Below are 24,186 nucleotides of genomic sequence, written 5' to 3'. Positions count from 1 at the left end.
GAAGGCAAATGTAAAACCATGCAAATAGTATGAATAAGTGGGTAAAGAGTAGATAAAAACCACTCAATTGAGAACAAGATAAACCATAAAATAGTGGTTTATCAACCCTCTCGGATGAAAACTACTAGGTACAATCTCTGCATGGCTAATCAACTATCGGATTTCTCGTCTCGGATGAAAAATACCATGTACAGCTATCGCACGGCTAATCATCTGTCGGTTCTCACTAGCATCGGAATAGGACCCTTGTCTTTTTGCACACTGTCACTGCGCCCAACATTCGTGAGTTTGAAGCTCGTCACAGTCATCCCTTCCCAGATCCTACTCAAAATACCACAGGCAAGGTTTAGACTTTCTGGATCCCAGGAATGCTGCCAATTGGTTCTAGCCTATACCACGAAGGTTCTAACCTCCGGACTCGGTCCGTAGATTAGAAACCCAAGAGATACACACTCAAGCTGTCGCCCAATGACTACATTGAGCTCAGATAGAACGGGAGTGGTTGTCAGGCACGCGTTCATAGGTTGAGGAAAATGATGAGTGTCACGGATCATCATATTCTCTATATTGAAGTACGAGTGAGTATCTTAGAATAGAATCAAGTGTGATTGAATAAAAAACAGTAGTAATTGCATTAATCCATTGAAATATAGCAGAGCTCCTCACCCTTAGGTTTAGAGACTCATGCCGTAGAAGATACAATATGTAGTGTAAAATGTCATAAGTTACAAAATGAATCTCTAAAAGTAGTTTTTATACTAGACTAGAAACTTAGTTTTACAGAAAATGAGTAACTAAGTGCAGATATCCACTTTCAGGACCCACTTGGTGAGTGTTTGCACTGAACTCTCAAGCTTTCACGTGAATATGCCTCAAGTTGGAGTTAAACGCCAACCTGGGTGCCAGAATGGGTGTAAAACGCCAAGAAATGTGCCAATTCTGGCGTTTTACGCCAGAAAGTTTTTGGCTAGCTTTTAACACCAGTTTGGGCCATCAAATCTCGAGCAAAGTATGGACTATAAGTATCTACTTTACAACTTAATTAAGAGCGCTCCAATTGGGTTTCCGTAGCTCCATAAAATCCACTTCGAGTGCAGGAGGGTCAGAATCCAATAGCATCTGCAGTCCTTTCTCATTCTCTGAATCAGAGTTTTGCTCAGGTCCCTCAATTTTAGCCAGAAAATACCTAAAAATTACAAAAAAACAAACAAACTCATAGTAAAGTCTAGAAATGTGATTTTTGAATAAAAACTAATAAAAATATAATAAAAAGTAACAAAAATATACTAAAAACTATGTAAAAATAATGCCAAAAAGGGTATAAATTATCCGCTCATCACAACACCAAACTTAAATTGTTGCTTGTCCCCAAGAAACTAAAATAAAAATAGGATCAAAAGAAGAGAAAATACAATAAATTTCAAATATAAATGAAGCTCAATTCCAATTTAGATGAGCGGGACTAGTAGCTTTTAGCTTCTTAACAGTTTTGGCATCTCACTTATCTTTTGAAGTTCAGAATGATTGGCATCCATAGGAACTCAGAATTCAGATAGTGTTATTGATTTTCCTATTTCAGTATGTTGATTCTTAAACACAGCTACTTTATGAGTCTTGGCCGTGACCCTAAGTATTTTGTTTTCCAGTATTACTACTGGATACATAAATGCCACAGACACATAACTGGGTGAACCTTTTCAGATTGTGACTCAGCTTTGCTAGAGTCCCCAGTTAGAGGTGCCCAGAGGTCTTAAGCACACTCTTTTTGCTTCAGACCACGACTTTAACTGCTCAGCCTCAAGCTTTTCACTTGACACCTTCACGCCACAAGCACATGGTTAGGGACAGCTTGGTTTAGCCGCTTAGGCCAGGATTTTATTCCTTTGGACCCTCTTATCAATTAATTCTCAAAGCCTTGGATCCTTTTTACCCTTGCCTTTTGGTTTAAAGGGCTATTGGCTTTTTCTGCTTACTTTTTCTTTTTCTTTCTCTTTCTTTATTTTTTTTTGCCATTTTTTTTCGCAAGCTTTGTGTTCTTCATTGCTTTTTCTTACTTCAAGAATCAATTTTATGATTTTTCAGATTATCAATAACATTTTTCCTTTTTCTTTATTCTTTCAAGAGCCAACAATTTTAACATTCATAATCTTCATTATCAAAATATACACTGTTCAAGCATTCATTCAGAAAACAAAAAGTATTGCCACCACATCAAAATAATTAGATTATTTTCAAGATAGAATTCAAAACTCATGTACTTCTCTTTTTCAGAAAAACATTTTTTATTCAAGAAAGGTGAAGGATTCATGGACATTCATAGCTTTAAGACATAGACACTAGACACTAATGATCATGTATTGAAGACACAAACATAGACAAAACATAAAGCATAGAAACGAAAACAAAAAAGAAAAATAAACAAGGAGATCAAAGAATAGGTCCACCTTAGTGATGGTGGCTTCTTCTTTCTCTTGAAGAACCAATGGAGTTCTTGAGCTCCTCTATATCTCTTCCTTGCCTTTGTTGCTCTTCCTTCATGGCTCTTTTTGAGGTTCATGAGTAGGCTCTCTTGTTTGCTCCATTCTCTTTCTAGTGATGGGCTTTTGAGATGAATCTCTCCATCTCCCATGACTCGGAGTTGGAAGCAACTGCCTTCCCTTTCCTCTTCCTAGAGGTTTCTCCGGTCTTAGGTGCCATTAATGGTTATGGAAAACAAAACGCAGAGCTTTTTTCCACACCAAACTTAAAAGGTTTGATCGTCCTCGAGCAAAATAAGTAGAAGGGAGTAGAAGTAGAATGATGCAATAAATTCTGAAAACTTATTACTTTATGCAAGAAAAATCTAAAAAGAGTTGAAAAGAATTTGAAAAGATATGTAAGTTTTGAAAACGTTTTGGAAGGAATTGAAGAATTAAAAAAGAATTAAAAAGTATTGGAAAGGTAATTAATATTTGAAAATAGAAATTGAAAGATGAACGTTTAAAATATGTTTGATGCAAAAAATTATGAATTAAAACATGAAAAATTGAAAAAAATTGAATTGGAAACAAAATTACCTCCCTTGTATCATCCTTGCGTTAAACGCCTAGAATGCTATCTATTCTGGCGTTTAACGCCCACTTGACTGCCTCTTTGGGCGTTTAACGCCCAGTCAGATACCCTGGCTGGCGTTAAACGCCAGGAATCCTTCTTTACTGGCCATTTTATTGAACGCCCAGAATGCTGCCATTTCTTGCGTTAAACGCCCAGAATGCTGCCTGCATGGGCGTTAAACGCCCATTCTGCTATCCTTATTGGCATTTAAACGCCAGTAAGCCTGTCCTCCAGGGTGTGCTATTTTTGATTCCGCTTTAATTCTGCAGCTGTTTTTATGACTCCACATGATCATCAACCTAAAGGAAACATAAACTAACAACAGAAAATGAAATGAAAAAGTATTTAACATAGATAAATAAGATTGGGTTGCCTCCCAGTAAGCACTTCTTTACTGTCTTTAGCTAGACTTTTACTGAGCTTTTAATTTAGTCTCAGTTTTGAGCACTCTTGCTCAATATTTCCTTCAAGATAATGTGTGACTCTCTGTCCATTAACAATGAATTTTTTGTCAGAATCAAAATCTTGAAGCTCTACATTACCATATGGTGACACACTTGTAATCACATATGGTCCCCTCCACCGGGATTTCAACTTCCTAGGGAACAATCTGAGCCTAGAGTTAAACAGCAGGACCTTCTGTCCTTTCTTAAAGACTCTAGATGACAGCCTTTTATCATGCCATCTTTTTGCTTTCTCTTTATAAATTCTAGCATTTTTTAAAGCATTGAGTCTGAACTCCTCCAGCTCATTCAACAGGAGTAATCTTTTCTCTCCAGCTATCTTAGCATCAAGGTTTAGGAACCTCGTTGCCCAGTAGGCCTTGTGTTCCAGTTCCACTGGCAGATGACAGGCTTTTTCATACAAAAGCTGGTATGGAGAGGTCCCTATAGGAGTCTCTCAACAATTTTCCTTCGGCAAGTATACCGAATTGTCGTCAAGTAAAAACTCACAATAGAGTGAGGTCAAATCCCACAGGGATTGATTGGTCAAGCAACTTTAATTAGAGGAATATTCTAGTTGAGCTAAGCAGAATTGGATTTGAGATTTGCAGAAAATTAAATGCCGGGAAAGTAAATAGCAGAAAACGTAAATGCTGGAAATAAAGAGCTGAATGTAAATAGCGGAAAATAAATTGCAGAATCTTAAATGGGAATGGGGAGAATGCTCATAAAAGTAGATTGCAGAATTTAAAGAGAATGGGTAAGATCAGAAATGGGGGATTCATTGGGCTTAGGAGATGTTGCATTCTCCGGATCAAGTTCATTTTCATCTCTTCCTCAATCAATGCATTCATTGATCTCCTTGGCACTCTTAAGTGATCGAATTCCAATTTCTTGGTAATTCAATCTCTCAAATCTTGATCAATAGCCAATTCCTTGGTCAATTGCTCATGAGAAGGGATGAAGTATGGTCACTGATTATACCACATGTATTTCCAAATCAAAGTGTTGGTAGGATTATATGTCACTATATCCATCCAAACCCCAATTTGGTCCAACATGAGAAAGCATTTCTAGCATGATCTCTTCATTCCTCTTCCAAAGTTCCGAAGAGATCCAAGTATGAATAGCTTCTTTTCTAAGATAACTACCCAATTGAATGAAGATTGAAAGCTTTCTAGTAAAATCAAGAGAAAAGATAGAAGAAGAATAATGAAAACTAATATTGATCCATCAAATTACAACAGAGCTCCCTAACCCAATGAAAGGGGTTTAGTTGTTCATAGCTCTGGGAATGAAAAGCATAGATGGAGAGTACATTCTAAAAATTAAACTAAAAGTTGCAGAGAAAGTAAAATACAGAGAGTAGTTCTCAAATTTCCAACCCCCTCTCTGATTCAAAACTACCCCTATATATATACTACTCTTCTGATCTTCTAGTTGGTTCTTCAAATCTTGGATATGGGCCTTTGGATCTTGAGTTTGAAGCAGTTATCCTCTTCTGTGGGCTTAGCTTTACTTGTAGAGAAAAAGTATGAAGTAGGCAGGGACTTTTAGCTTAGGACGTTAGTGGCGTTAACGTTAAGTGAAAGTGTTGGTTCGAGAACGTTAGTGGCAGTCACCTTTTTCACTAACGTTTCTAACCCAAGGGTGATCCACATTAACTTCAACGTTAGTGGCACCAACGTGACCACTAACGTTGCCTCTTGATCCTTCGCACACGTTATTGGGACTTACCTTTTCCAATAACATTGAGAATCCTCCCTTCCCTACGTTAGAGTTCACGTTAGTGTGGCTAACGTGACCTGTAACGTAGGCTTGCCAAATCTTCGAAAGCGTTAATGACACTCACCTTTGTCACTAACATTTCAAAATGCCCCTACTTCCCACGTTAGAGTTCACGTTAACTAGGTTAACGTGGTTTCTGACGTGGTGGTGATAGCCATCTCCAATGTTAGTGACAAAGGTGAGTGTCACTAACGTTGGCTCATCATTTTTTCATCCACGTTAACTAAGTTAACATGGGAGTTAACGTTGCTCATAGTGGCTCATTCCAACGTTAGTGACAAAGGTGAGTGTCACTAACGTTGGCGATTCTTGCTCCCTCCACGTTAGCTTCCACGTCAACTAAGTTAACGTGGCAACTAACGTGGCTCAAAGTGGCTTAGTCCAACGTTAGTGACAAAGGTGAGTTTCACTAATGTTAGCCATTCTTTTGCTTTCCCACGTTAGAGTCCACGTTAATTGAGTTCACGTGGCTCTTAACGTGGCCAATATGAGCTTGGTCCAACATTAGTGACAAAGGTGAGTGTCACTAACGTTGGCTTCATTTTCTTCTTCCACATTAGAGTTCACGTTAACTTAGTTAACGTGACTCTTAACGTGGGCTATGATGGCTTCGAGGATGTTATTGGAGATTACTTTTCTCATTAACGTTGCAAGCTAGCTCCCTTTCCACGTTAGTGGTCACGTTAGTTAGACTAACGTGGCTGTTAACGTGGTTCTTCCTTGCTTCCTTTGTCCTGAGATTAAGCAGTAGAGTGCATCAAAGTTCTAATCCAAGTCATGAGACATGCATCATCCAATTTGTCATTTAATTTATGCATAGTTCTCATGAAATCATGTAAAGTGCACAATGTTTGCTTGAATCAAGATGTAAGTGAAATTCTACCCAAAACTTGATTATTTCCTAAGAAAATGCATGAAACTACCCTAAAACAGTAAAGAAAAGGTCAGTGAAATTGGCCAAAATGCCCTGGCATCACAACACCAAACTTAAAGCTTGCTTGTCCCTAAGCAAGTACTGGAACAAAAGAATGATGAATGGAATGCCAAGAGAAATGAGTCATTATTGTGGAAGTCATGTCCTTGGTTTTATGGTGGTTTCATGCATAGCAACTTAAGTTCATTCCTTCACTGGCTTTCAGACCTTTATCATGTCCTGGAATACTCACTTGATTGCACCCTATGAGACTTTTATTCATTGATCCTTTTGTTGTTTTCAGGGTTTGATTGTGCTCTTAGGCTAAGTGCTCTGTGAGGGGGCGACTCTTTAAGATAAGCTTTCAGCCAGCACTCCCAAACCAGTTGGTTCAAGGTGCTAGGTGTTAAGACACCCCTAAGGACTTACTCCCTCAAGTCTCTTTCCCCCATACATACACACCACAGGCACATGGTTTGTTATTTTCTTTTCTTGAGACCTTCATGTCCAGCACCTCTTTGGGTTACTAAGTGTTCTGTAGCAAAGGTTACTCTTGATAGTGGACTTTCAGCTGATAATCCCGGGTTAGTTAACCCAAGTTACCAAGTGATAACGCACCCCTAAGAGCTTATTCATCCAAGTAAATCCCTTACACAAGAACACCACAGACACTTGCCTCAAGATTCAAACCCTTGGTGCCTAGTCTTATTTCTTACTCTTTTTTTCTTTTATTTTTTTGACTTTCATTTTCTCTTTCCCTTTTTCTTATTAGGATCTTGTTATTTAGCTAGTCTCATGGGGTGTGTTTCAAGCATATGATTCAGGACATATAGTTGCCTTCCTACCTTATTGGTGAACCAACTTAGCTAATCTATTACCACACCACAAAATTAGGAACTTACTCCACAATATGGATTCCACTCTGGTCTTTTATAACACACATTCTCTTTTTATTTGGTTTAAAAAGCACAAGCATACAAGTAAACAAGGTGAAGATGCAGCATTGACATTAAAACCAGCACATATATGACGAAAGCAATAAAAACAAACATTAAATTCTAATGATTTAAACTAATGAGTAACTATTAATCGAGGGCACCTTGGGACTTCCAATTTTTAGCATTTCAAGTATATGGAATTAAGTAACAATACAACCTTCGGGTGATGGTTTCTAGCTGTCCCCTTGTTGTCATCATCCATAGTTTTTGCTCCTTCACTTCCTTGGATGATGGTGCACCATTTCCTCAGAAGGTTCCTGCAAAGTTATTGGAAGTTGCTTGTTCCCAAAGCACTTGAGAAATAGTTAGCTTGCATGTATGCTTGTGAATTTCTGAACTTAATTTGGTGTGTGAACACCAAACTTAGTTCCTTGCCTAGTACAACAAATTGCATACTTGCAGAGAGCCTCATATGTTGTTATTAACTAAACAACTATTAACTAAAGACTAAACTACTGCTAAGTGGTTCCCCTGATTGGTTGGAGCTAGCATTTTGCCATTGGAGTGTAGTGTGATTCTAACTAATATCTTTGGTGGAACACCAAACATAGAATTACACTTTCACTCTTGGATTGTTTTGGTGTGGAACACCAAACTTAGCTCCTCGTAATACAGGGGAAACAACTTGTGATCTTTATTGAAATGAAGATGAAAAAGAAACTACCTTAGGTTGGGTTGCCTCCCAACAAAGCGCTCTTTTAGCGTCGCTAGCTCGACGATTCCTCCCTTACTTGAGATGATACTTCACTTTGGGGTTTTCCCCTATGTTGCCCATATAATGTTTGAGCCTTTGTTCGTTCACAGTGAAAGTCCTCTCCGAACTTTCATCCATGATTTCTATGTGTCCATACGGCAAGACCTTTGTGACAAGAAAGGGTCCTGACTACCTTGATTTGAGTTTTCCTGGGAACAGTCTCAGTTTGGAGTTGTAGAGGAGTACTTGCTGCCCCTTTGCGAAACTCCTGGGTGTCAGATGGAGGTCATGTCTTCTCTTCGCCTTTTCTTTATAAATCTTGGCATTTTCATAGGCTTGAGATCTAAATTCCTCCATCTCTTGTAGCTGCAGAATCCTCTTTGCACCAGCAGCAATGCTGTCAAAATTTAGTATCTTGAGAGCCCAGAGAGCTTTGTGTTCCAGCTCCAGTGGTAAGTGACAAGCTTTCCCATACACCAGTTGATATGGGGACATTCCAAGTGGTGTTTTGAATGCTGTTCTGTATGCCCAAAGAGCATCATCCAGCTTCTTCAACCAATCCTTTCTTGATGCTCCTACAGTCTTTTCGAAAATCCTTTTTAGCTCTCTGTTAGATATCTCAGTTTGCCCACTTGTTTGGGGATGGTAAGGTGTGGCAACCTTATTTTTTACCCCGTATCGTAGGAGAAGAGCTTCTAGTGGTCTATTACAAAAATGGCTCCCTTCATCACTGATGAGTGCTCGTGGGACTCCAAATCGGCTAAAGATATTCTTCCTGAGGAAGTTCATGACCACTTTGTTATCATTTGTTGGGGTTGCAATAGCCTCTACCCACTTGGAAACGTAATCCACTGCTACCAAAATGCACTTGTTTGAATATGAGGTTGGGAATGGTCCCATGAAATCGATTCCCCACACATCAAACAGTTCCAGTTCTAAGATGAAGTTTTGTGGCCTCTCATTTCTTTTGGGTAAGTTTCCAGCTCTTTGACATTCATTGCAACTCATTGCTAGTTCTTTGGTATCCTTGAAGAGGGTGGGCCAAAAGAATCTGCTTTGCAACTCCTTGGCTGCAGTTCTATCTCCTCCAAAATGGCCTCCATAGCATGAGCCGTGGCAATTCCACAGGACCTCTCGTCCCTCTTCTTCTGAAACACATCTTCTCAGGATTCCATCTGAACACTTCTTGAAGAGATATGGCTCATCCCAGACAAACTATTTTGCATCATTTATGAGCTTTCTTTTTTTATGTTTATTGATCTCTAGAGGTAAAGCCCCATTTGCCTTGAAGTTGGCAATGTATGCAAACCATGGTGCTTTGTGAACTGTCATCAACTGCTCATCAGGGAAGAGCTCATTTACACTTGTATCATGTGTTCCACCTTTATCATGAGGAATTCTGGATAGGTGATCCGCTACCTTGTTCTCCACTCTTTTCTTGTCTCTAATTTCAATATTGAATTCCTGCAACAATAAGATCCATCTCATTAGTCTTGGTTTTGGTTCTTGCTTGGCAAACAAATATTTAAGTGCTGTGTGATCTGTGAAAACAATCACTTTAGCACCAATGAGGTTTGATCTAAACTTGTCAAATGCAAAAACTATTGCCAGCAACTCCTTTTCATTAGTGGTATAATTTTTTTGCGTGTCATTGAGGACTTTGCTAGCATAGTATATCACATGGACTAAGTTATCTTTCCTCTGCCGTAACACGGCCCCAACTGCAAAATCAGACGCATCACACATCAATTCAAATGGTAAGTTCCAATCAGGTGGGGAAATGATAGGGGCAGAGGACAACCTCTGTTTCAAATTTTCGAATGCTAGCATGCATTTTTCATCGAAGACAAACGGTGTATCAGATACAAGGAGATTGCTTAAAGGCTTGGCTATCTTTGAAAAATCTTTAATAAACCTTCTGTAAAAGCCAGCATGCCCTAAAAAACTCCTAATTGCCTTGACATCACTGGGTGGAGGAAGTTTTTCAATAAGTTTCACCTTAGCTCTATCCACCTCAATGCCTTGGTTAGAAACCTTATGGCCAAGGACTATTCCTTCAGTCACCATAAAGTGACATTTCTCCCAGTTCAAGACCAGATTGGTCTCTTGGCACCTTTTCAATACCAAGGCTAGGTGATTGAAGCAACTAGGAAAGGAATCTCCGAATACCGAGAAATCATCCATAAAGACTTCAATGAATTTCTTTATCATATCCGAGAAGATAGAAAGCATGCAGCGTTGAAAATTTGCAGGTGCATTACATAGCCCAAATGGCATGCGCCTGTAGGCAAACACTCCATATGGGCAAGTGAATGAGGTTTTCTCTTGGTCTCTAGGATCAACCACTATTTGGTTATATCATGAATAACCGTCGAGAAAACAATAATATGCATGTCCTGCAAGTCTTTCCAACATCTGATCAATGAATGGATGGGGGAAATGATCTTTTCTTGTAGCTTCATTCAGTTTTCTGTAGTCTATGCACATCCGCATCCTGTGACAGTCCTGGTGGGGATTAGTTCGTTCTTCTCATTGGGGACTACAGTGATTCCTCCCTTTTTTGGAATGACAAGCACGGGGCTGACCCAGGGGCTGTCTGAGATCGGGTAGATTACCCCTCCCGGCCATAACTTCATAACTTCTTTCTGTACTACTTCCTTCATGATTAGGTTCAGCCTTCTTTGGGATTAAATGGATGGTTTGGCATCATCTTTTAACAGTATTTTATGCATGCATATGGCCGAACTGATTCCTTTCAGGTCAGCGAGGGTCTATCCAATGGCATCCTTATGCTTTCGCAACACTTGGAGTAATTCATCCTCTTGATCTTGGCTGAGGGATGAGTTTATGATCACTGGGTATCTTTTATTCTCTCCTAAGTATGCATATTTGAGAGTGGGTGGCAGTGCTTTGAGTTCAAGTTTTGCTGCTTCTAACTTTTCATTCTCTTCCTTTGGTGCACCTTGTATATGAATTTCTGCTGTTGCGGCCTCTTCACTAGACGTTGATTCATCCTCGGTCAACCCTTCAGGTTCTTCTTCTTCAAAGCTCTCCTGCACTGCATCTTCCAGTGAGTCCAACTTCATACACTCTCCCAATTGTTCTGGTGGGTAACTCATGGCCTTGAACACATTGAATGTCATCTTTTTATTGTGTAATCTCAGGGTGAGGTCACCTTTTTGGACATCAATGACAGCTCCAGCTGTAACAACCCCGATTTTCGAGTACGCGAGATCTTTTCTGAACGTACAAATTTCTCCGGAAGATCAGTAAGGGGAAAACCTTTGATATATCATCAAGAATCTCAATCCTCATTGTCATTATGTCATCTTTAAGTTAGAACCTTTCCCGAGGCAAGCTCGATGATGCAGTCGCGAAGAACCTAGTTTTTGAACCGTATCGGTTAGGAGTTTTAATTCGGTTTTTCGTAAATAGTCTCAGTTTGACAAACCGGACTCGATTTATGAGAGAAGAGAGATAATAGTATAATATTATCATTATATTAGTATTAAAAAATGCTTGAATGATATTATAAGGTTACCTGGTCTGTTTTAGTTAAAAACAGAAAATCGGTTTAACCGGGTTCACAATTTACGGGTGCAGCTTAGCACCAGCACTCTCTGATGACTTTAGCAATGCTAAGGCCTCATTATACATGTTTTATTCTCATAATAAATATGTTACTAGTGTCATTTATGCTAGTAGCTCAAAAAATAATTTTTAGAGATGTTTTCACAAGTGTTCCGACACACCTAGTTTTAGTAGTTATACATCTGAGATATTTTAATATTATTTTAATCCACCTCCAAGCCAACCAATCACAACTCACCCTACACCCCCAAAACCCCCAAGGCTGGCTCATTTTCACTTTGTGGCCGAAAATAGGTAGAGAGAAAAAGAGAGAAAAGTTCTTAGTTCCTAATCTTCAAAGCTTGATTTCTGCTAAACTAAAACTCAAATCAAAATTCCAATCCGACCAAAATGATCCTCTCTTCTTTCTCTACATGATTATATGACTTATCAAGGCTGGGATCAAGGTGAGTTGGCTGCACCATCTCTCTTTTGATTCAGTTTCAAGGAAACATGCTTAAATATGTGTTTTCTTGATGTGATTTAGGAGGAAAAAGTGCTTAAGGACCACCTGAAAATCTAACTGAATTAGGGGCAGCAAAATCAGGTAGGGTGCCACGAAATTAATCTTGATTATTTGTGTTTGAGATGTGTGAATGTTGTATAATTTGGCTGTGCTAAAAATTGGTTGCATATATGATTGATTCTTGGTGAAAATTTGGTGAAATTTTGATGAAATTTGATGAAATTCAAGCTTTAAAGTTCATGTTCTTGGGCAGCTGGAAAAACGAAACCCTAAGCTTAAATTGAGGTTCAATTTTTGTTGAAATCATGTAGAAAAGATGGGATTTTAGTGGCTGCTAATTTATTATGAATTATAGTAAAAATCGGTTGCTGAAGAGACTGAAAAACGGGTAAAAACAGAGAAAGAATCTGAAGAATTTATGAAGAACATGAAGAACACTTTGAGTGTTGTGAAGAACAATGAAGAACACCTTTTTGATTCATAAAAGGGCAAGGAAGTAATTATTTTGGTGTTTGAGGGGTTATTTGGTAATTACTGAAAGTTAGGGTGGTAAAAGTAGAAATATTAAAAGTTACGGGTGGTAAAAATTGAATTTTAAAGGTTAAAGGTTAAAGTAAAGTTAATTTTCGAAAATATATTAATAAAATAATAAATAATAATAACATATTAAATAATAATATTTAATTAAAAATAATATTTTAATAAAAATAATAAAATAATACGAAAAAGGCGGTTTTCTGTAAAAGCTTTAGAAAGACAACATTAAGTGCAGAATCTTATAATTACCTTCATAAAACACTTAGGGAGTGGTAAGAACATATTGGTGAGGCAAAGATAAATAAAAGATAAAAGTTTAAGAAAAGATAAAAATCGAAGAAAAAGTCTGTAAGATTTTAACGACAGAAAAACAGACAGAGACTAGCAAACAAACTAGGGCAACATAGTTAGTCTTTGAGTTGCGACTAAGGTTAGGTATTATATGAAAAGTTAAATTGTTTCAGTATAGACTTAATGAACCTATACTTGGAACATGCTAACTATTCATACCGAAATTTACATAAGCTTTAAATACACAGATTAAACAGAGAAATCTGAGCAGGGTAAAGAGACTAAGAGCAGAAGGCTTATTGAAAGGTTAATTGTTGCTTGAGGCAACCCAAGAGATATTGTTTGCTTATTCGTTGCTGAATGCAACCTAAGAGATAATATTTATTATCTGTTGCTTTAAGCAACCCAAGAGTTTCTGTAGGGAAACTTGGATACCTACAGCAATTTTCCGTTCCCAAGAGTATATTTTCTGCGAGTAGAAAGCAGAGGCTGTCTCAACAGAGCTGCTAATAATTATATGCGCATTTATTTGAACGGAAGATCGTATCCGGGAAATCGTGAACTCGTGACCAGATAAATGTCGGGAATGCAGGTGCTAACCGACACATGAGCTCATGGCCTGTACTAGGGCTAGACATGCATCATTCTTGTCTGCGCATCATTCTCTGTTGCTTTCCTTCTTATGAGTGAACTATTTCTTTATGTTTGTCTGCTTGAGTGTTATGTCTGTGCTTTATTCCCTTGTGTTCTTCTGTTTGTGTTCTATTTTCTGTTTTCCTATCTATTTTAACTACTGTTTACTACTTTATTGTATTCTAATATCTATCTGCTAATCGGAATCAAATAAATGAACGTAACTAATAACCCCGACCCTACTAAGAACTCCCCAGTTCTTATCCCTTCTCTCCCTTCCTCCCCCCTCAGATGGAGACGGGCGTGATCTTCTATGAGTTCGAGGACCCTTACGTCTACGAGGATCCGGTACATCACAGTTACTTCATTATGGGTTTGGAGCCTCGTATTAGACGATATGCGTTACCTAATCGAGCTTTTCAACATCCTCTGTCTAGCCCGCATTTTGACCCCGATGCTCCTTACGATTTTCCCTTATCCTGGTTACATCCTGACGCACCTGGACATCCTTTTCCTAATAATCCCGGGTACCCTATACCAGCTCAACCTTTGAATGAGGCGGTACCTGAGCCTATCATTCCTGATGAGCCTGAGTTAGCTGATGACTACGTACCTGTGATACCACCAGAGTGGGATTTTCCCCCTGAGCCGATTCTCGACTTTCCACAGCCTGATGAGCCGGCACTACCAAACGGTGGGGTAGCTCCTATATACGCGAACGAACCTGTGCTCGCGAATGGTTTTGTACATAGTGATAGCAGTGTTTCTGGTGGATCTGAGGGTATAGCTGTAGCTGCGGATGATGATGAGGAGGAGGATCCTGAGATAGAGATAGAGCAGGATGAGGAGATGGACGAGCCTCACGGCGATTCTCCGAACGGCCACGTGTAGATATAGCTTGACTGCAGAACGGGCATTCTTTTGATGACACTCTAGTCTGACATTATCTGTTAGTTAGTCTCTCACTTGTGTTAGTACACCCGAGAGCTAGGAGCTATATAGTGGTTAGGCTAGCCTGGGTGCCAGTTTAGTGGCTTTTTGTATGGGCCAGGCCCTGGGAGTGTCGTGTATATATTAGATACGTAGGATGACGAGGATGTAAACTGACTTGATCTTGTGTAAACGCTGCATGTTTTGTTATAGTGTACATGATGTATATTATCAGTTGTGTTTCTATGTTTCTTTATGCCGCTTTTCTATTACTCTCAATGTATGCTTGGTTATTTTACCTTGTTATCCGCAATGATACGATATAAAAAAAATTACCCGTAAAATTGGCATCGCTCTAACAAGGAACAGGCTCATATAGTAAATAATAGTTAATAATTAAGAGGGATAAGTTAGTAACACTTAGCTGCTTGTATGACCATGGCATACTGGGAGTTGGGTCGTTACACCAGCAGTAGCTAAGAACGGTCTTCCCAGGATGATGGAGGCCTTGGCTTCCTCGTGTATGTCCAACACTACAAAGTTTGCTGGGAAGATGAAATCCCCCACCTTCACCAGCAAATCTTCTACTACACCATGAGGGAACTTGAACGATCGGTCTGTGATAAACCCATATTTTATGAGTTATTTTATGCTTAGTTTGAGTGATTTATTCAATTCTTCACCCACTTATTCATATTAATTGCATGGTTTTACTTTCCCTTCCTTATTATGTGATGTATGTGAAAAACATGTTTCCTAAGCTTTAATATTAATTATTTTAATTACCTTTATTTCCATTCGATGCCGTGATTAGTGTGTTGAGTAGTTTCAGATTTTCTAAGGCAGAATGACTTAAAGGATGGAAAAGGAAACATACAAAAATGGAAGGAAAGCACAAAACGGAGCTTTTGAAGAAACTGGCATCCACGCGATCGCATGGACGAAGCGATCGCGTGCCAAGCGCGAATCAGCAGCGACGCGGCCGCATGACTGACGCGACCGCGCGCCTTAAGCAGAACGCACATGACGCAGTCGCATGATTGACGCGACCGCGTGGCAAAGAAATGCTCCGAATGACGCGACCGCGTGACCCACGCGGACGCGTGACAAAGGCCACGCACCAGAAATTGTAGAAAATGCTCATAGCAAATTCTGAAGCCCTTTTTGGCCCAAATCCAAGTCCAGAAGGCATAGACCAGAGGTTACAAAGTGGGGGAATGCATCCATTCAGAGGGAGCTCGCCAATTTTCACTTTCCATGATTTAGATTTAGTTTGAAAGAGGTTCTCTCGTCTCTCTCTTAGGATTAGGATTAGGATTTAGGACTTCTCTTAGTTTGTAAGAGTGACTCTCGATCCAGGTTTAATATTTACTTCAATGCTTTTATTCGTACCTATAAATGTTGCCAACTTGACTTATGAATCCTTCCCATGTTATGATTTGAATTAATGATTATTTGAGGTAGTTCAGTTATTGATTGCTTTCTCCTTAATTTGTGTTATCATTGCTTTCTATTTAAGGATATTTTTATTCCAACAATTTTACTTTTTCCCTTTTGGTCTTGGTTAAGAAATCAGTAACTCAGCATTATTAAACTCAGCATAATTGATAATCGTTATCTTGCTAATTGAACTGAACTTCAATAATCCCAACATTTTCTTAGGAAATAAAAAGGATTCGAAGGTCAAACTAATTAGTCCCTTGACTTTCCTTTACTTTAGTAAAGGTTAACTAAGTGGAATTTAGATTCAACTTTCATTATTGTTGAGAGAGATAACTAAGTTGGACTTCCAATTTCTCTTACCTTGCCAGAAGTTTGCTTTACAGTATTTATTTATTTTAATTGCCATTTACTCTACTTGTCATTCAAATCACTTGCTTCTCACCTTCTAAACCCCGATTACAACCTTTATAGCCAATAATAAGAACATACTTCCTTGCAGTTCCTTGAGAAGATGACCCGAGGTTTGAATACTCGGTTAACAATTTTTAAAAGGGGTTTGTTACTTGTGACACCCAAAACATTTCTATGAAAGGACTTTTGAAGGTTTAGAAACTATACTTGCAACGAGGATTTATCCGCAATTTTCTAGACCACGCAAAAGTTCTCTCATCAGTCTGCCAGTTGTAGGGCCATTTTTGTTGGCTTAGCCTCCTCGATCTTAATTTTTCTTATCATAGCTACTGACATTAGATTTATGCTGGCTCCTAAGTCACATAGAGCTTTCTCCACTATGATCTCCCCTATAATACAAGGGATCTGGAAGCTCCCAGGATCCCTCAATTTCTGTGGTAGTTTATGCTGAATGATAGCACTACATTCTTCAGTTAGTATCACAGTTTCGTTGCTCTTCCAACTTCTCTTCTTAGTCATTAGCTCCTTTAAAAACATGGTGTAAAGCGGCATTTTTTCTATTGCTTTAGCAAAGGGTATGTTGATCTGTAGTTTCTTGGAGATTTCCAAAAATCTTAAGAACTGATTGTCATCCCCCTTCTTCTTCAATTGCTGAGGGTATGGGACTCTTGGGACGTTTGGCTTCAGCATTTCTTCTTTTTTTTGCGGACTCGAAGTGGAAACTCGAACTCCATCTTGCTCTTCTTCCTTTTTATTTGAGCCCTTTTCTTGTGGTTTCTAGAAAGCTTCTTTCGGTTCCTTCCCACTCTTGAGGGTGATAGCCTGACACTCCTCCCTTTGGTTTAAGTCAGTATCGCTACGAGGGTTGTGGCTGGAAATTTGCTTGAATAGGTAGCCAATTTGTGTCTCAAGTTTCTTGATGGCAGCATCTTGATTCTGCATATTGGACCGCACTTCTTCTCGAAATGCCTTACTGTCTTGAATCTCTTTGCATATGCCTTCAAGTAGTTTCTCAATCCTTGAGAGTCTGTCATCAGATGATGGTGGGTTGGGATTGGATGGATGAGAAGGGTTATTTTGGTTTTGTTATGGATGTGGAGAGGTGTTGTTAGGGTGGTGTTGATATAATCTCTGTGTGGAATGTTGGTGAGCTGCATGGTTATTGGGGTTGTGACGTCTCTGATCTTGGTCTTGATCTTGTTGATTTTCCCACCCAAAGTTTGGGTGATTCCTCCAACCAGGGTTGTAGGTCTTGGAGTATGGATCATGGGTCTGCCTGGGTGAGTTTCCAATGTAGTTGGCTTGTTCATGCTCACCTTCTGCCTCTGCATTCACCCCCTCTTGGGTTGCTGATGAGGTGGTGATTGCTGCTACTTAGTTCCTCTCTATCTTCTTGGTGAGGTCGGCCAGCTGCTTGGTAATAAGCTTGTTTTGGGCCAGCAGTGCATCCACATTGTTTAGCTCCATCACTCCTCTAGTGTTGCCTCTTTCAGAAGCATAGTAGTCATTCTCTGCTACAGTCTCAATGACATCTATGGCCTCCTCAATGGTCTTCTTTTTGTTCAGAGATCCCCCGGATGAGTGGTCTACTACCTTTTTTGATTCTTAGGAGAGGCCTTCATAGAAAATGTGTAGCTGCACCCATTCATTGAACATATCTGGTGGACACGTTCTTGTCAGGTCCTTAAACCTCTCCCATGCTTCGTAGAGAGTCTCACCATCTTGTTGCTTGAAAGTTTGAACCTCATCTCTCAACCTGTTGATTCTTTGAGGAGGATAGAATCTTGCCAAGAATTTATTCACCACATCTTCCCAGGTTGTTAAGATCTCCTTCGGGAAGGACTCTAGCCATTTAGATGCTTTGTCCTTGAGTGAGAAGGGAAATAAGAGTAGTCTATAGGTGTCAGGATGAACACCATTAGACTTCACAGTATCACATATCCTCAGGAAGGTGGTTAAATGTTGGTTTGGGTCTTCTTGGACACCTCTTCCGAATGAACAGTTGTTCTGAACAAGGGTGATGAGCTGTGGCTTTAGTTCAAAGGTGTTGGCATGTATGGTTGGCTTTTGAATGATACTCCTACAGTTTCCTGGGTTTGGGTTGATATAAGAGCTTGAAACTCTTCTCTCCTGCCCAGCATGATTTACTAGACCTTCTCTGCCATGGTTGTGAGCCTCTTCTTCATGATGGTTCTCCATATTTTCCTCCATATTTGTTTCAAAATACTCCTCTTCTTCCTCTGTACCAACTACTCATTTTCCTCTTGCTTCCCTCCTTAATCTCAAGAAGGTCCTCTCAGGTTCAGAATCAAAGAAAGTTGAAGCCCCGCTTCTTCTCCCTGTCATACAACCAACAAGGCACAAGCAAGGAAATAGATGCAGAAAGTATTTCTATTAGAATTGCTGTTAGTGTGAGTGATGCAATAAATCAAACAGTTAGTGGGTTAGTGGACTGAATTGTAAACAACTAAAAAAAAGTAGGGGAAAGGGGAGAAAATAACTAAAACTGAAAGTAAATTACTCAAACAGAATTTTAAATTAAACAAAAGAAAAATGCTCAATCCCCGGCAACGGCGCCATAAACTTGATGCACGGAAACTTGTCTGTCAAAAATTTTCCTTCGGCAAGTATACCAAATTGTCGTCAAGTAAAAACTCACAATAGAGTGAGGTCGAATCCCACAGGGATTGATTGGTCAAGCAACTTTAATTAGAGGAATTTTCTAGTTGAGCTAAGCAGGATTGGATTTGAGATTTGCAGAAAATTAAATGGCGGGAAAGTAAATAGCAGAAAACGTAAATGCTGAAAATAAAGAGCTGAATGTAAATAGCGGAAAATAAATTGCAGAATCTTAAATGGGAATGGGGAAGATGCTCATAAAAGTAGATTCCAGAATTTAAAGAGAATGGGTAAGATCAGAAAAGGGGGATTCATTGGGCTTAGGAGATGTTGCATTCTCCGGATCAAGTTCATTTTCATCTCTTCCTCAATCAATGCATTCATTGATCTCCTTGGCAATCTTAAGTGATCGAATTCCAATTTCTTGGTAATTCAATCTCTCAAATCTTGATCAATAGCCAATTCCTTGGTCAATTGCTCATGAGAAGAGATGAAGTATGGTCACTGATTATACCACATGTATTTCCAAATCAAAGTGTTGGTAGGATTATATGTCACTATATCCATCCAAACCCCAATTTGGTCCAACATGAGAAAGCATTTCTAGCATGATCTCTTCATTCCTCTTCCAAAGTTCCGAAGAGATCCAAGTATGAATAGCTTCTTTTCAAAGATAACAACCCAATTGAATGAAGATTGAAAGCTTTCTAGTAAAATCAAGAGAAAAGATAGAAGAAGAATAATGAAAACTAATATTGATCCATCAAATTACAACAGAGCTCCCTAACCCAATGAAAGGGATTTAGTTGTTCATAGCTCTGGGAATGAAAAGCATAGATGGAGAGTACATTCTAAAAATTAAACTAAAAGTTGCAGAGAAAGTAAAATACAGAGAGTAGTTCTCAAATTTCCAACCCCCTCTCTGATTCAAAACTACCCCTATATATATACTACTCTTCTGATCTTCTAGTTGGTTCTTCAAATCTTGGATATGGGCCTTTTGATCTTGAGTTTGAAGTAGTTATCCTCTTCAGTGGGCTTAGCTTTACTTGCAGAGAGAAAGTATGAAGTAGGCAGTGACTTTTAGCTTAGGACGTTAGTGGCGTTAACGTTAAGTGAAAGTGTGGGTTCGAGAACGTTAGTGGCAGTCACATTTTTCACTAACATTCCTAACCCAAGGGTGATCCACGTTAACTTCAACGTTAGTGGCACCAACGTGACCACTAACGTTGCCTCTTGATCCTTCTCACACGTTATTGGACTTACCTTTTCCAATAACGTTGAGAATCCTCCCTTCCCTACATTAGAGTTCACGTTAGTGTGGCTAACGTGACCTTTAACGTAGGCTTGCCATGTAACGACCCAATTTCTGGTACGTCATGATCATACTAGAAACTGAGCGCTACCAACTTGTCTACCTAATTATTATCTATTATTTATTATATGAGCCTGATTCATTGTTAAAAGCGTAGTTATTTTACGAGGTACTTTTTTTTAAAAAACGTTTGGATTAACAAACAGTATCATTCATAATCAATTCACAACTGATAATATATAAAACAGTTATAAACAACCACACATAAATACATCACAAGCAGTTGACACACCTAGATATAGCTAAATAATATCTATATACATATATATACATACAACATCCCAGGTCCTGACCTGTTCAAGAAGTCCCTAAGCTGGCGCCCAGGCTAGCCTAGACTCTATACTCACCTAGTCCCTCTAAACTACTAAAGCGAGGGAAAGTACGTTCTACGTCTTCAAAACTCAATTCAGGTGGATCGTCATCAAAAGGTGGAAGGTCGTCTACTAATCCTCTGCACGATCATACGTCATGAAAGAGCGTTTCTCAAGTACTTCATCCAGTGGCCACATAACAGCAACATCGTACGGAGGACTTAGGTTAAAGTTTGTAGATAAGCAGGGTGCAGACGTTGGCTGGCCTCACAGTATATACATATAATCAAGTAATGGAGTTCACTCTAGACTCAGAAGACTACCTAGAGCGGAATCTTCTTTGCAGAACAGTCATCAGCAAACTACAGAAGGGTACTCATGCTTCTATCTGAAGGGGAAATGGAGAGAGAAGGGGTAAGAACTGGGGAGTTCTTAGTAGGGTCGGGGTTATTAGTTAAGTTCATTAATTATGTGTTGTTTAGCAGACAGATAGCAGAATACAAGAAGCAGTAAATAGAAGATACATATAAACAGAGGAAATAGAGAAAATAGAAAGCAGAACACAAACAGAAAAATACAAGAAAATACAACACAGACACAGAGAATAGAATACAAACAAGGAAAGCATACATTCATACAACAATCATAACAGAGGAAAATGCACAGCCAAGTATGATACATGTCCTACCCTAGTGCAGGTAATGAGCTCATTTGTCGGTTACATACCCGCTCCCGACGTTACCCAGCAACCTCTGTCTGGATAAGGCTTTCCTGTTGGCAATACTCACTGCAAGCAACCTTTGTCTTGCAGGGTATCCACTGCAAGCAACCTTTGTCTTGCAGGGAGGCACTTATTAGCCAATATACGCCCAACAGACTCACTGTAAGCAACTTCTATCTTACAGGAGCAACAACACACTCACTGTAAGCAACCTCTGTCTTACAGGAGCAACAACACACTCACTGTAAACAACCTCTGTCTTATCGGAGCACACTCATGTCGATACCTCTGTAAGCAACCTCTGTCTTACAGCAAAGCATTATAGCAAGGTATCCCAGGAAAGCGTTCTCAGTGGTCGTACCACCGTCTATCTGACTGCCTCTCTGCAGCAGATTCTTACATAATCATTATCATTATCATCATTCATTAACATTCTCATTATTCATCATCACTTTCACATTCTTATGCAATACTTCTTTCTTCCTCTGTTCAATCATGCTATACAAACTCTACAACTTTTACTTTTACAACATCTTAATTCAAACCATTTCTCTTTATCACATTACTCTTTTCTCTTTGTCTTTTTACTTTACTCTGATTACTCTTTTCTATGTATCCCTTTATTCTGCTCTGGTTACTCTGTCTCTGTGTTTCTTTACTCTGTTCTGATTTCTCTGTTTAACGTATGTATTTAAAGCTTATGTAAATTTCGGTATGAATAGTTAGTCTGTCCCAAGTATAGGTTCATTAAGTCTATACTGAAACAGTTTAACTTTTCATATAATACCTAACCCTATTCGCAATTCCAGGACTAACTATGTTGCCCTAGTTCATTCACTAGTCTCTGTCTGTTTTTCTGTCATTAAAACATTACAGACTTTTTCTTCGATTTTTATCTTTTCTTCAACTTTTTATCTTTTATTTATCTTTGCCTCACTAATATATTTTTACCACTCCCTAAGTGTTTTATGAAAGTAATTATGAGATTTTGTGCTTAAAGTTGTCTTTCTAAAGCTTTTACAGAAAACTGCCTTTTCTGCATTATTTTATTATTTTTATTAAAATATTATTTTTAATTAAATATTATTATTTAATATTTTATTATTTTTTTATTATTTTATCATTAAATTTTCGAAAATTAACTTACTTTTACTTTTAACCTTTAAAATTCACGTTTTACCACCCATAACTTTTAATATTTCTACTTTTACCACCCTAACTTTCAGAAATTATCAAATAACCCCCCAAACACCAAATTAATTACTTCCTTGCCCTCTTATGAATCAAAAAGGTGTTCTTCATTGTTCTTCATCACACTCAAAGTGTTCTTCATGTTCTTCATAAATTCTTCAGATTCTTTCTCTGTTTTTACCCGTTTTTCAGTCTTTTCAGCAACCGATTTTTACTATAATTCATAATAAATTAGCAGCCACTAAAACCCCATCTTTTCTACATGATTTCAACACAAATTGAACCTCAATTAAAGCTTAGGCTTTCATTTTTCCAGCTTCCCAAGAACATGAACTTTAAAGCTTGAATTTCATCAAATTTCATAAAAATTTCACCAAATTTTCACCAAGAATCAATCATATATGTAACCAATTTTTAGCACAGCCAATTTATACAACATTCACACAACTCAAACACAAATAATCAAGATTAATTTCGTGACACCCTGCCTGGTTTTGCTGCTCCTAATTCAATTAAACTTTCAGGTGGTCCTTATGCACTTTTTCCTCCTAAATCACATCAAGAAAACACATATTTAACCATGTTTCCTTGAAACCGAATCAAAAGAGAGATGGTGCAGCCAACTCACCTTGATTCCAGCCTTGATAAGTCATATGATCATGTAGAGAAAGAAGAGAGGATCATTTTGGTCGGATTGGAATTTTGATTTGAGTTTTAGTTCAGCAGAAATCAAGTTTTGAAGATTTGGAACTAAGAACTTTTCTCTCATTTTCTCTCTACCTATTTTCGGCCACAAAGTGAAAATGAGCCAGCCTTGAGGGTTTTGGGGGTGTAGGGTGAGTTGTGATTGGTTGGCTTGGAGGTGGATTAAAATAATATTAAAATATCTCAGGTGTATAACTACTAAAACTAGATGTATCGGAACACTTGCAAAAACATCTCTAAAAATTATTTTCTGAGCTACTAGCATAAATGACACTAGTAACATATTTAATATGAGAATAAAACATGTATGATGAGGCCTTAGCATTGCTAAAGTCATCAGAGAGTGCTGGTGCTAAGCTACACCAGTAAACCGTAAACCCGGTTAAACCAATTTTCTGTTTTTAACTAAAACAGACCAGGTAACCTTATAATATCATTCAAGCATTTTCTAATACTAATATAATGATAATATTATACTATTATCTCTCTCCTCTTATGAATCAAGTCCGGTTCATCAAACAGAGACTATTTATGAAAATCAGAATCAAAACTGCCAACCGATACGGTTCAAAAACTAGGTTCTTCATGACCGCATTATCGAGCTTGCCTCGAAAAAGGTTCTATCTTAAGGATGACATAATGACAATGAGGATTAAGATACTTGTTGATATAGAAGAGGTGTTCCCTTTACTGATCTTCTGGCAAAATCCGTGCCTTCAGAAAAGATCTCGCATACTCAAAAATCAGGGTTGTTACATTCTACCCTCCTAAAAGAAAATTTTGCCCTCAAAATTTAACATGCGCATAAGAAGTTATAGTATTATCTATCACAAACAAAACAATAGTGTGGTACTCACCTCGAGTGGAAGAATTATGTGCATTAGTGTTGCCAGCAGTTACGGTAAAAACCCTTCCTTGTTGTTGTGGCCTAGCTGGATTTCGAACAAACCTTTTTGGGCAATTCCTCGATATATGTCCATACTCTCCGTAAGAG

The 24,186-nt window shown here is 38.6% G+C and overlaps 1 non-coding gene across 1 annotated transcript; it reads left to right on the top strand.

Moving 5' to 3' along the window:
- Positions 1 to 17,921: 17,921 nt before the first annotated feature.
- Positions 17,922 to 18,028, top strand: LOC148545092 (small nucleolar RNA R71). Its single transcript, XR_015901195.1, has one exon. It is a non-coding gene; the product is annotated as a small nucleolar RNA R71 (small nucleolar RNA).
- The last annotated feature ends 6,158 nt before the right edge of the window (positions 18,029 to 24,186 follow it).

Source organism: Arachis ipaensis, chromosome B9, assembly GCF_059453495.1.
Source record: "Arachis ipaensis isolate K30076 ecotype BB chromosome B9, ASM5945349v1, whole genome shotgun sequence".
NCBI classification, from domain to species: Eukaryota; Viridiplantae; Streptophyta; class Magnoliopsida; order Fabales; family Fabaceae; genus Arachis; species Arachis ipaensis.
The sequence above is the reverse complement of the archived record's forward strand: the minus strand, read 5'-3'. Positions and strand labels throughout refer to the sequence as shown.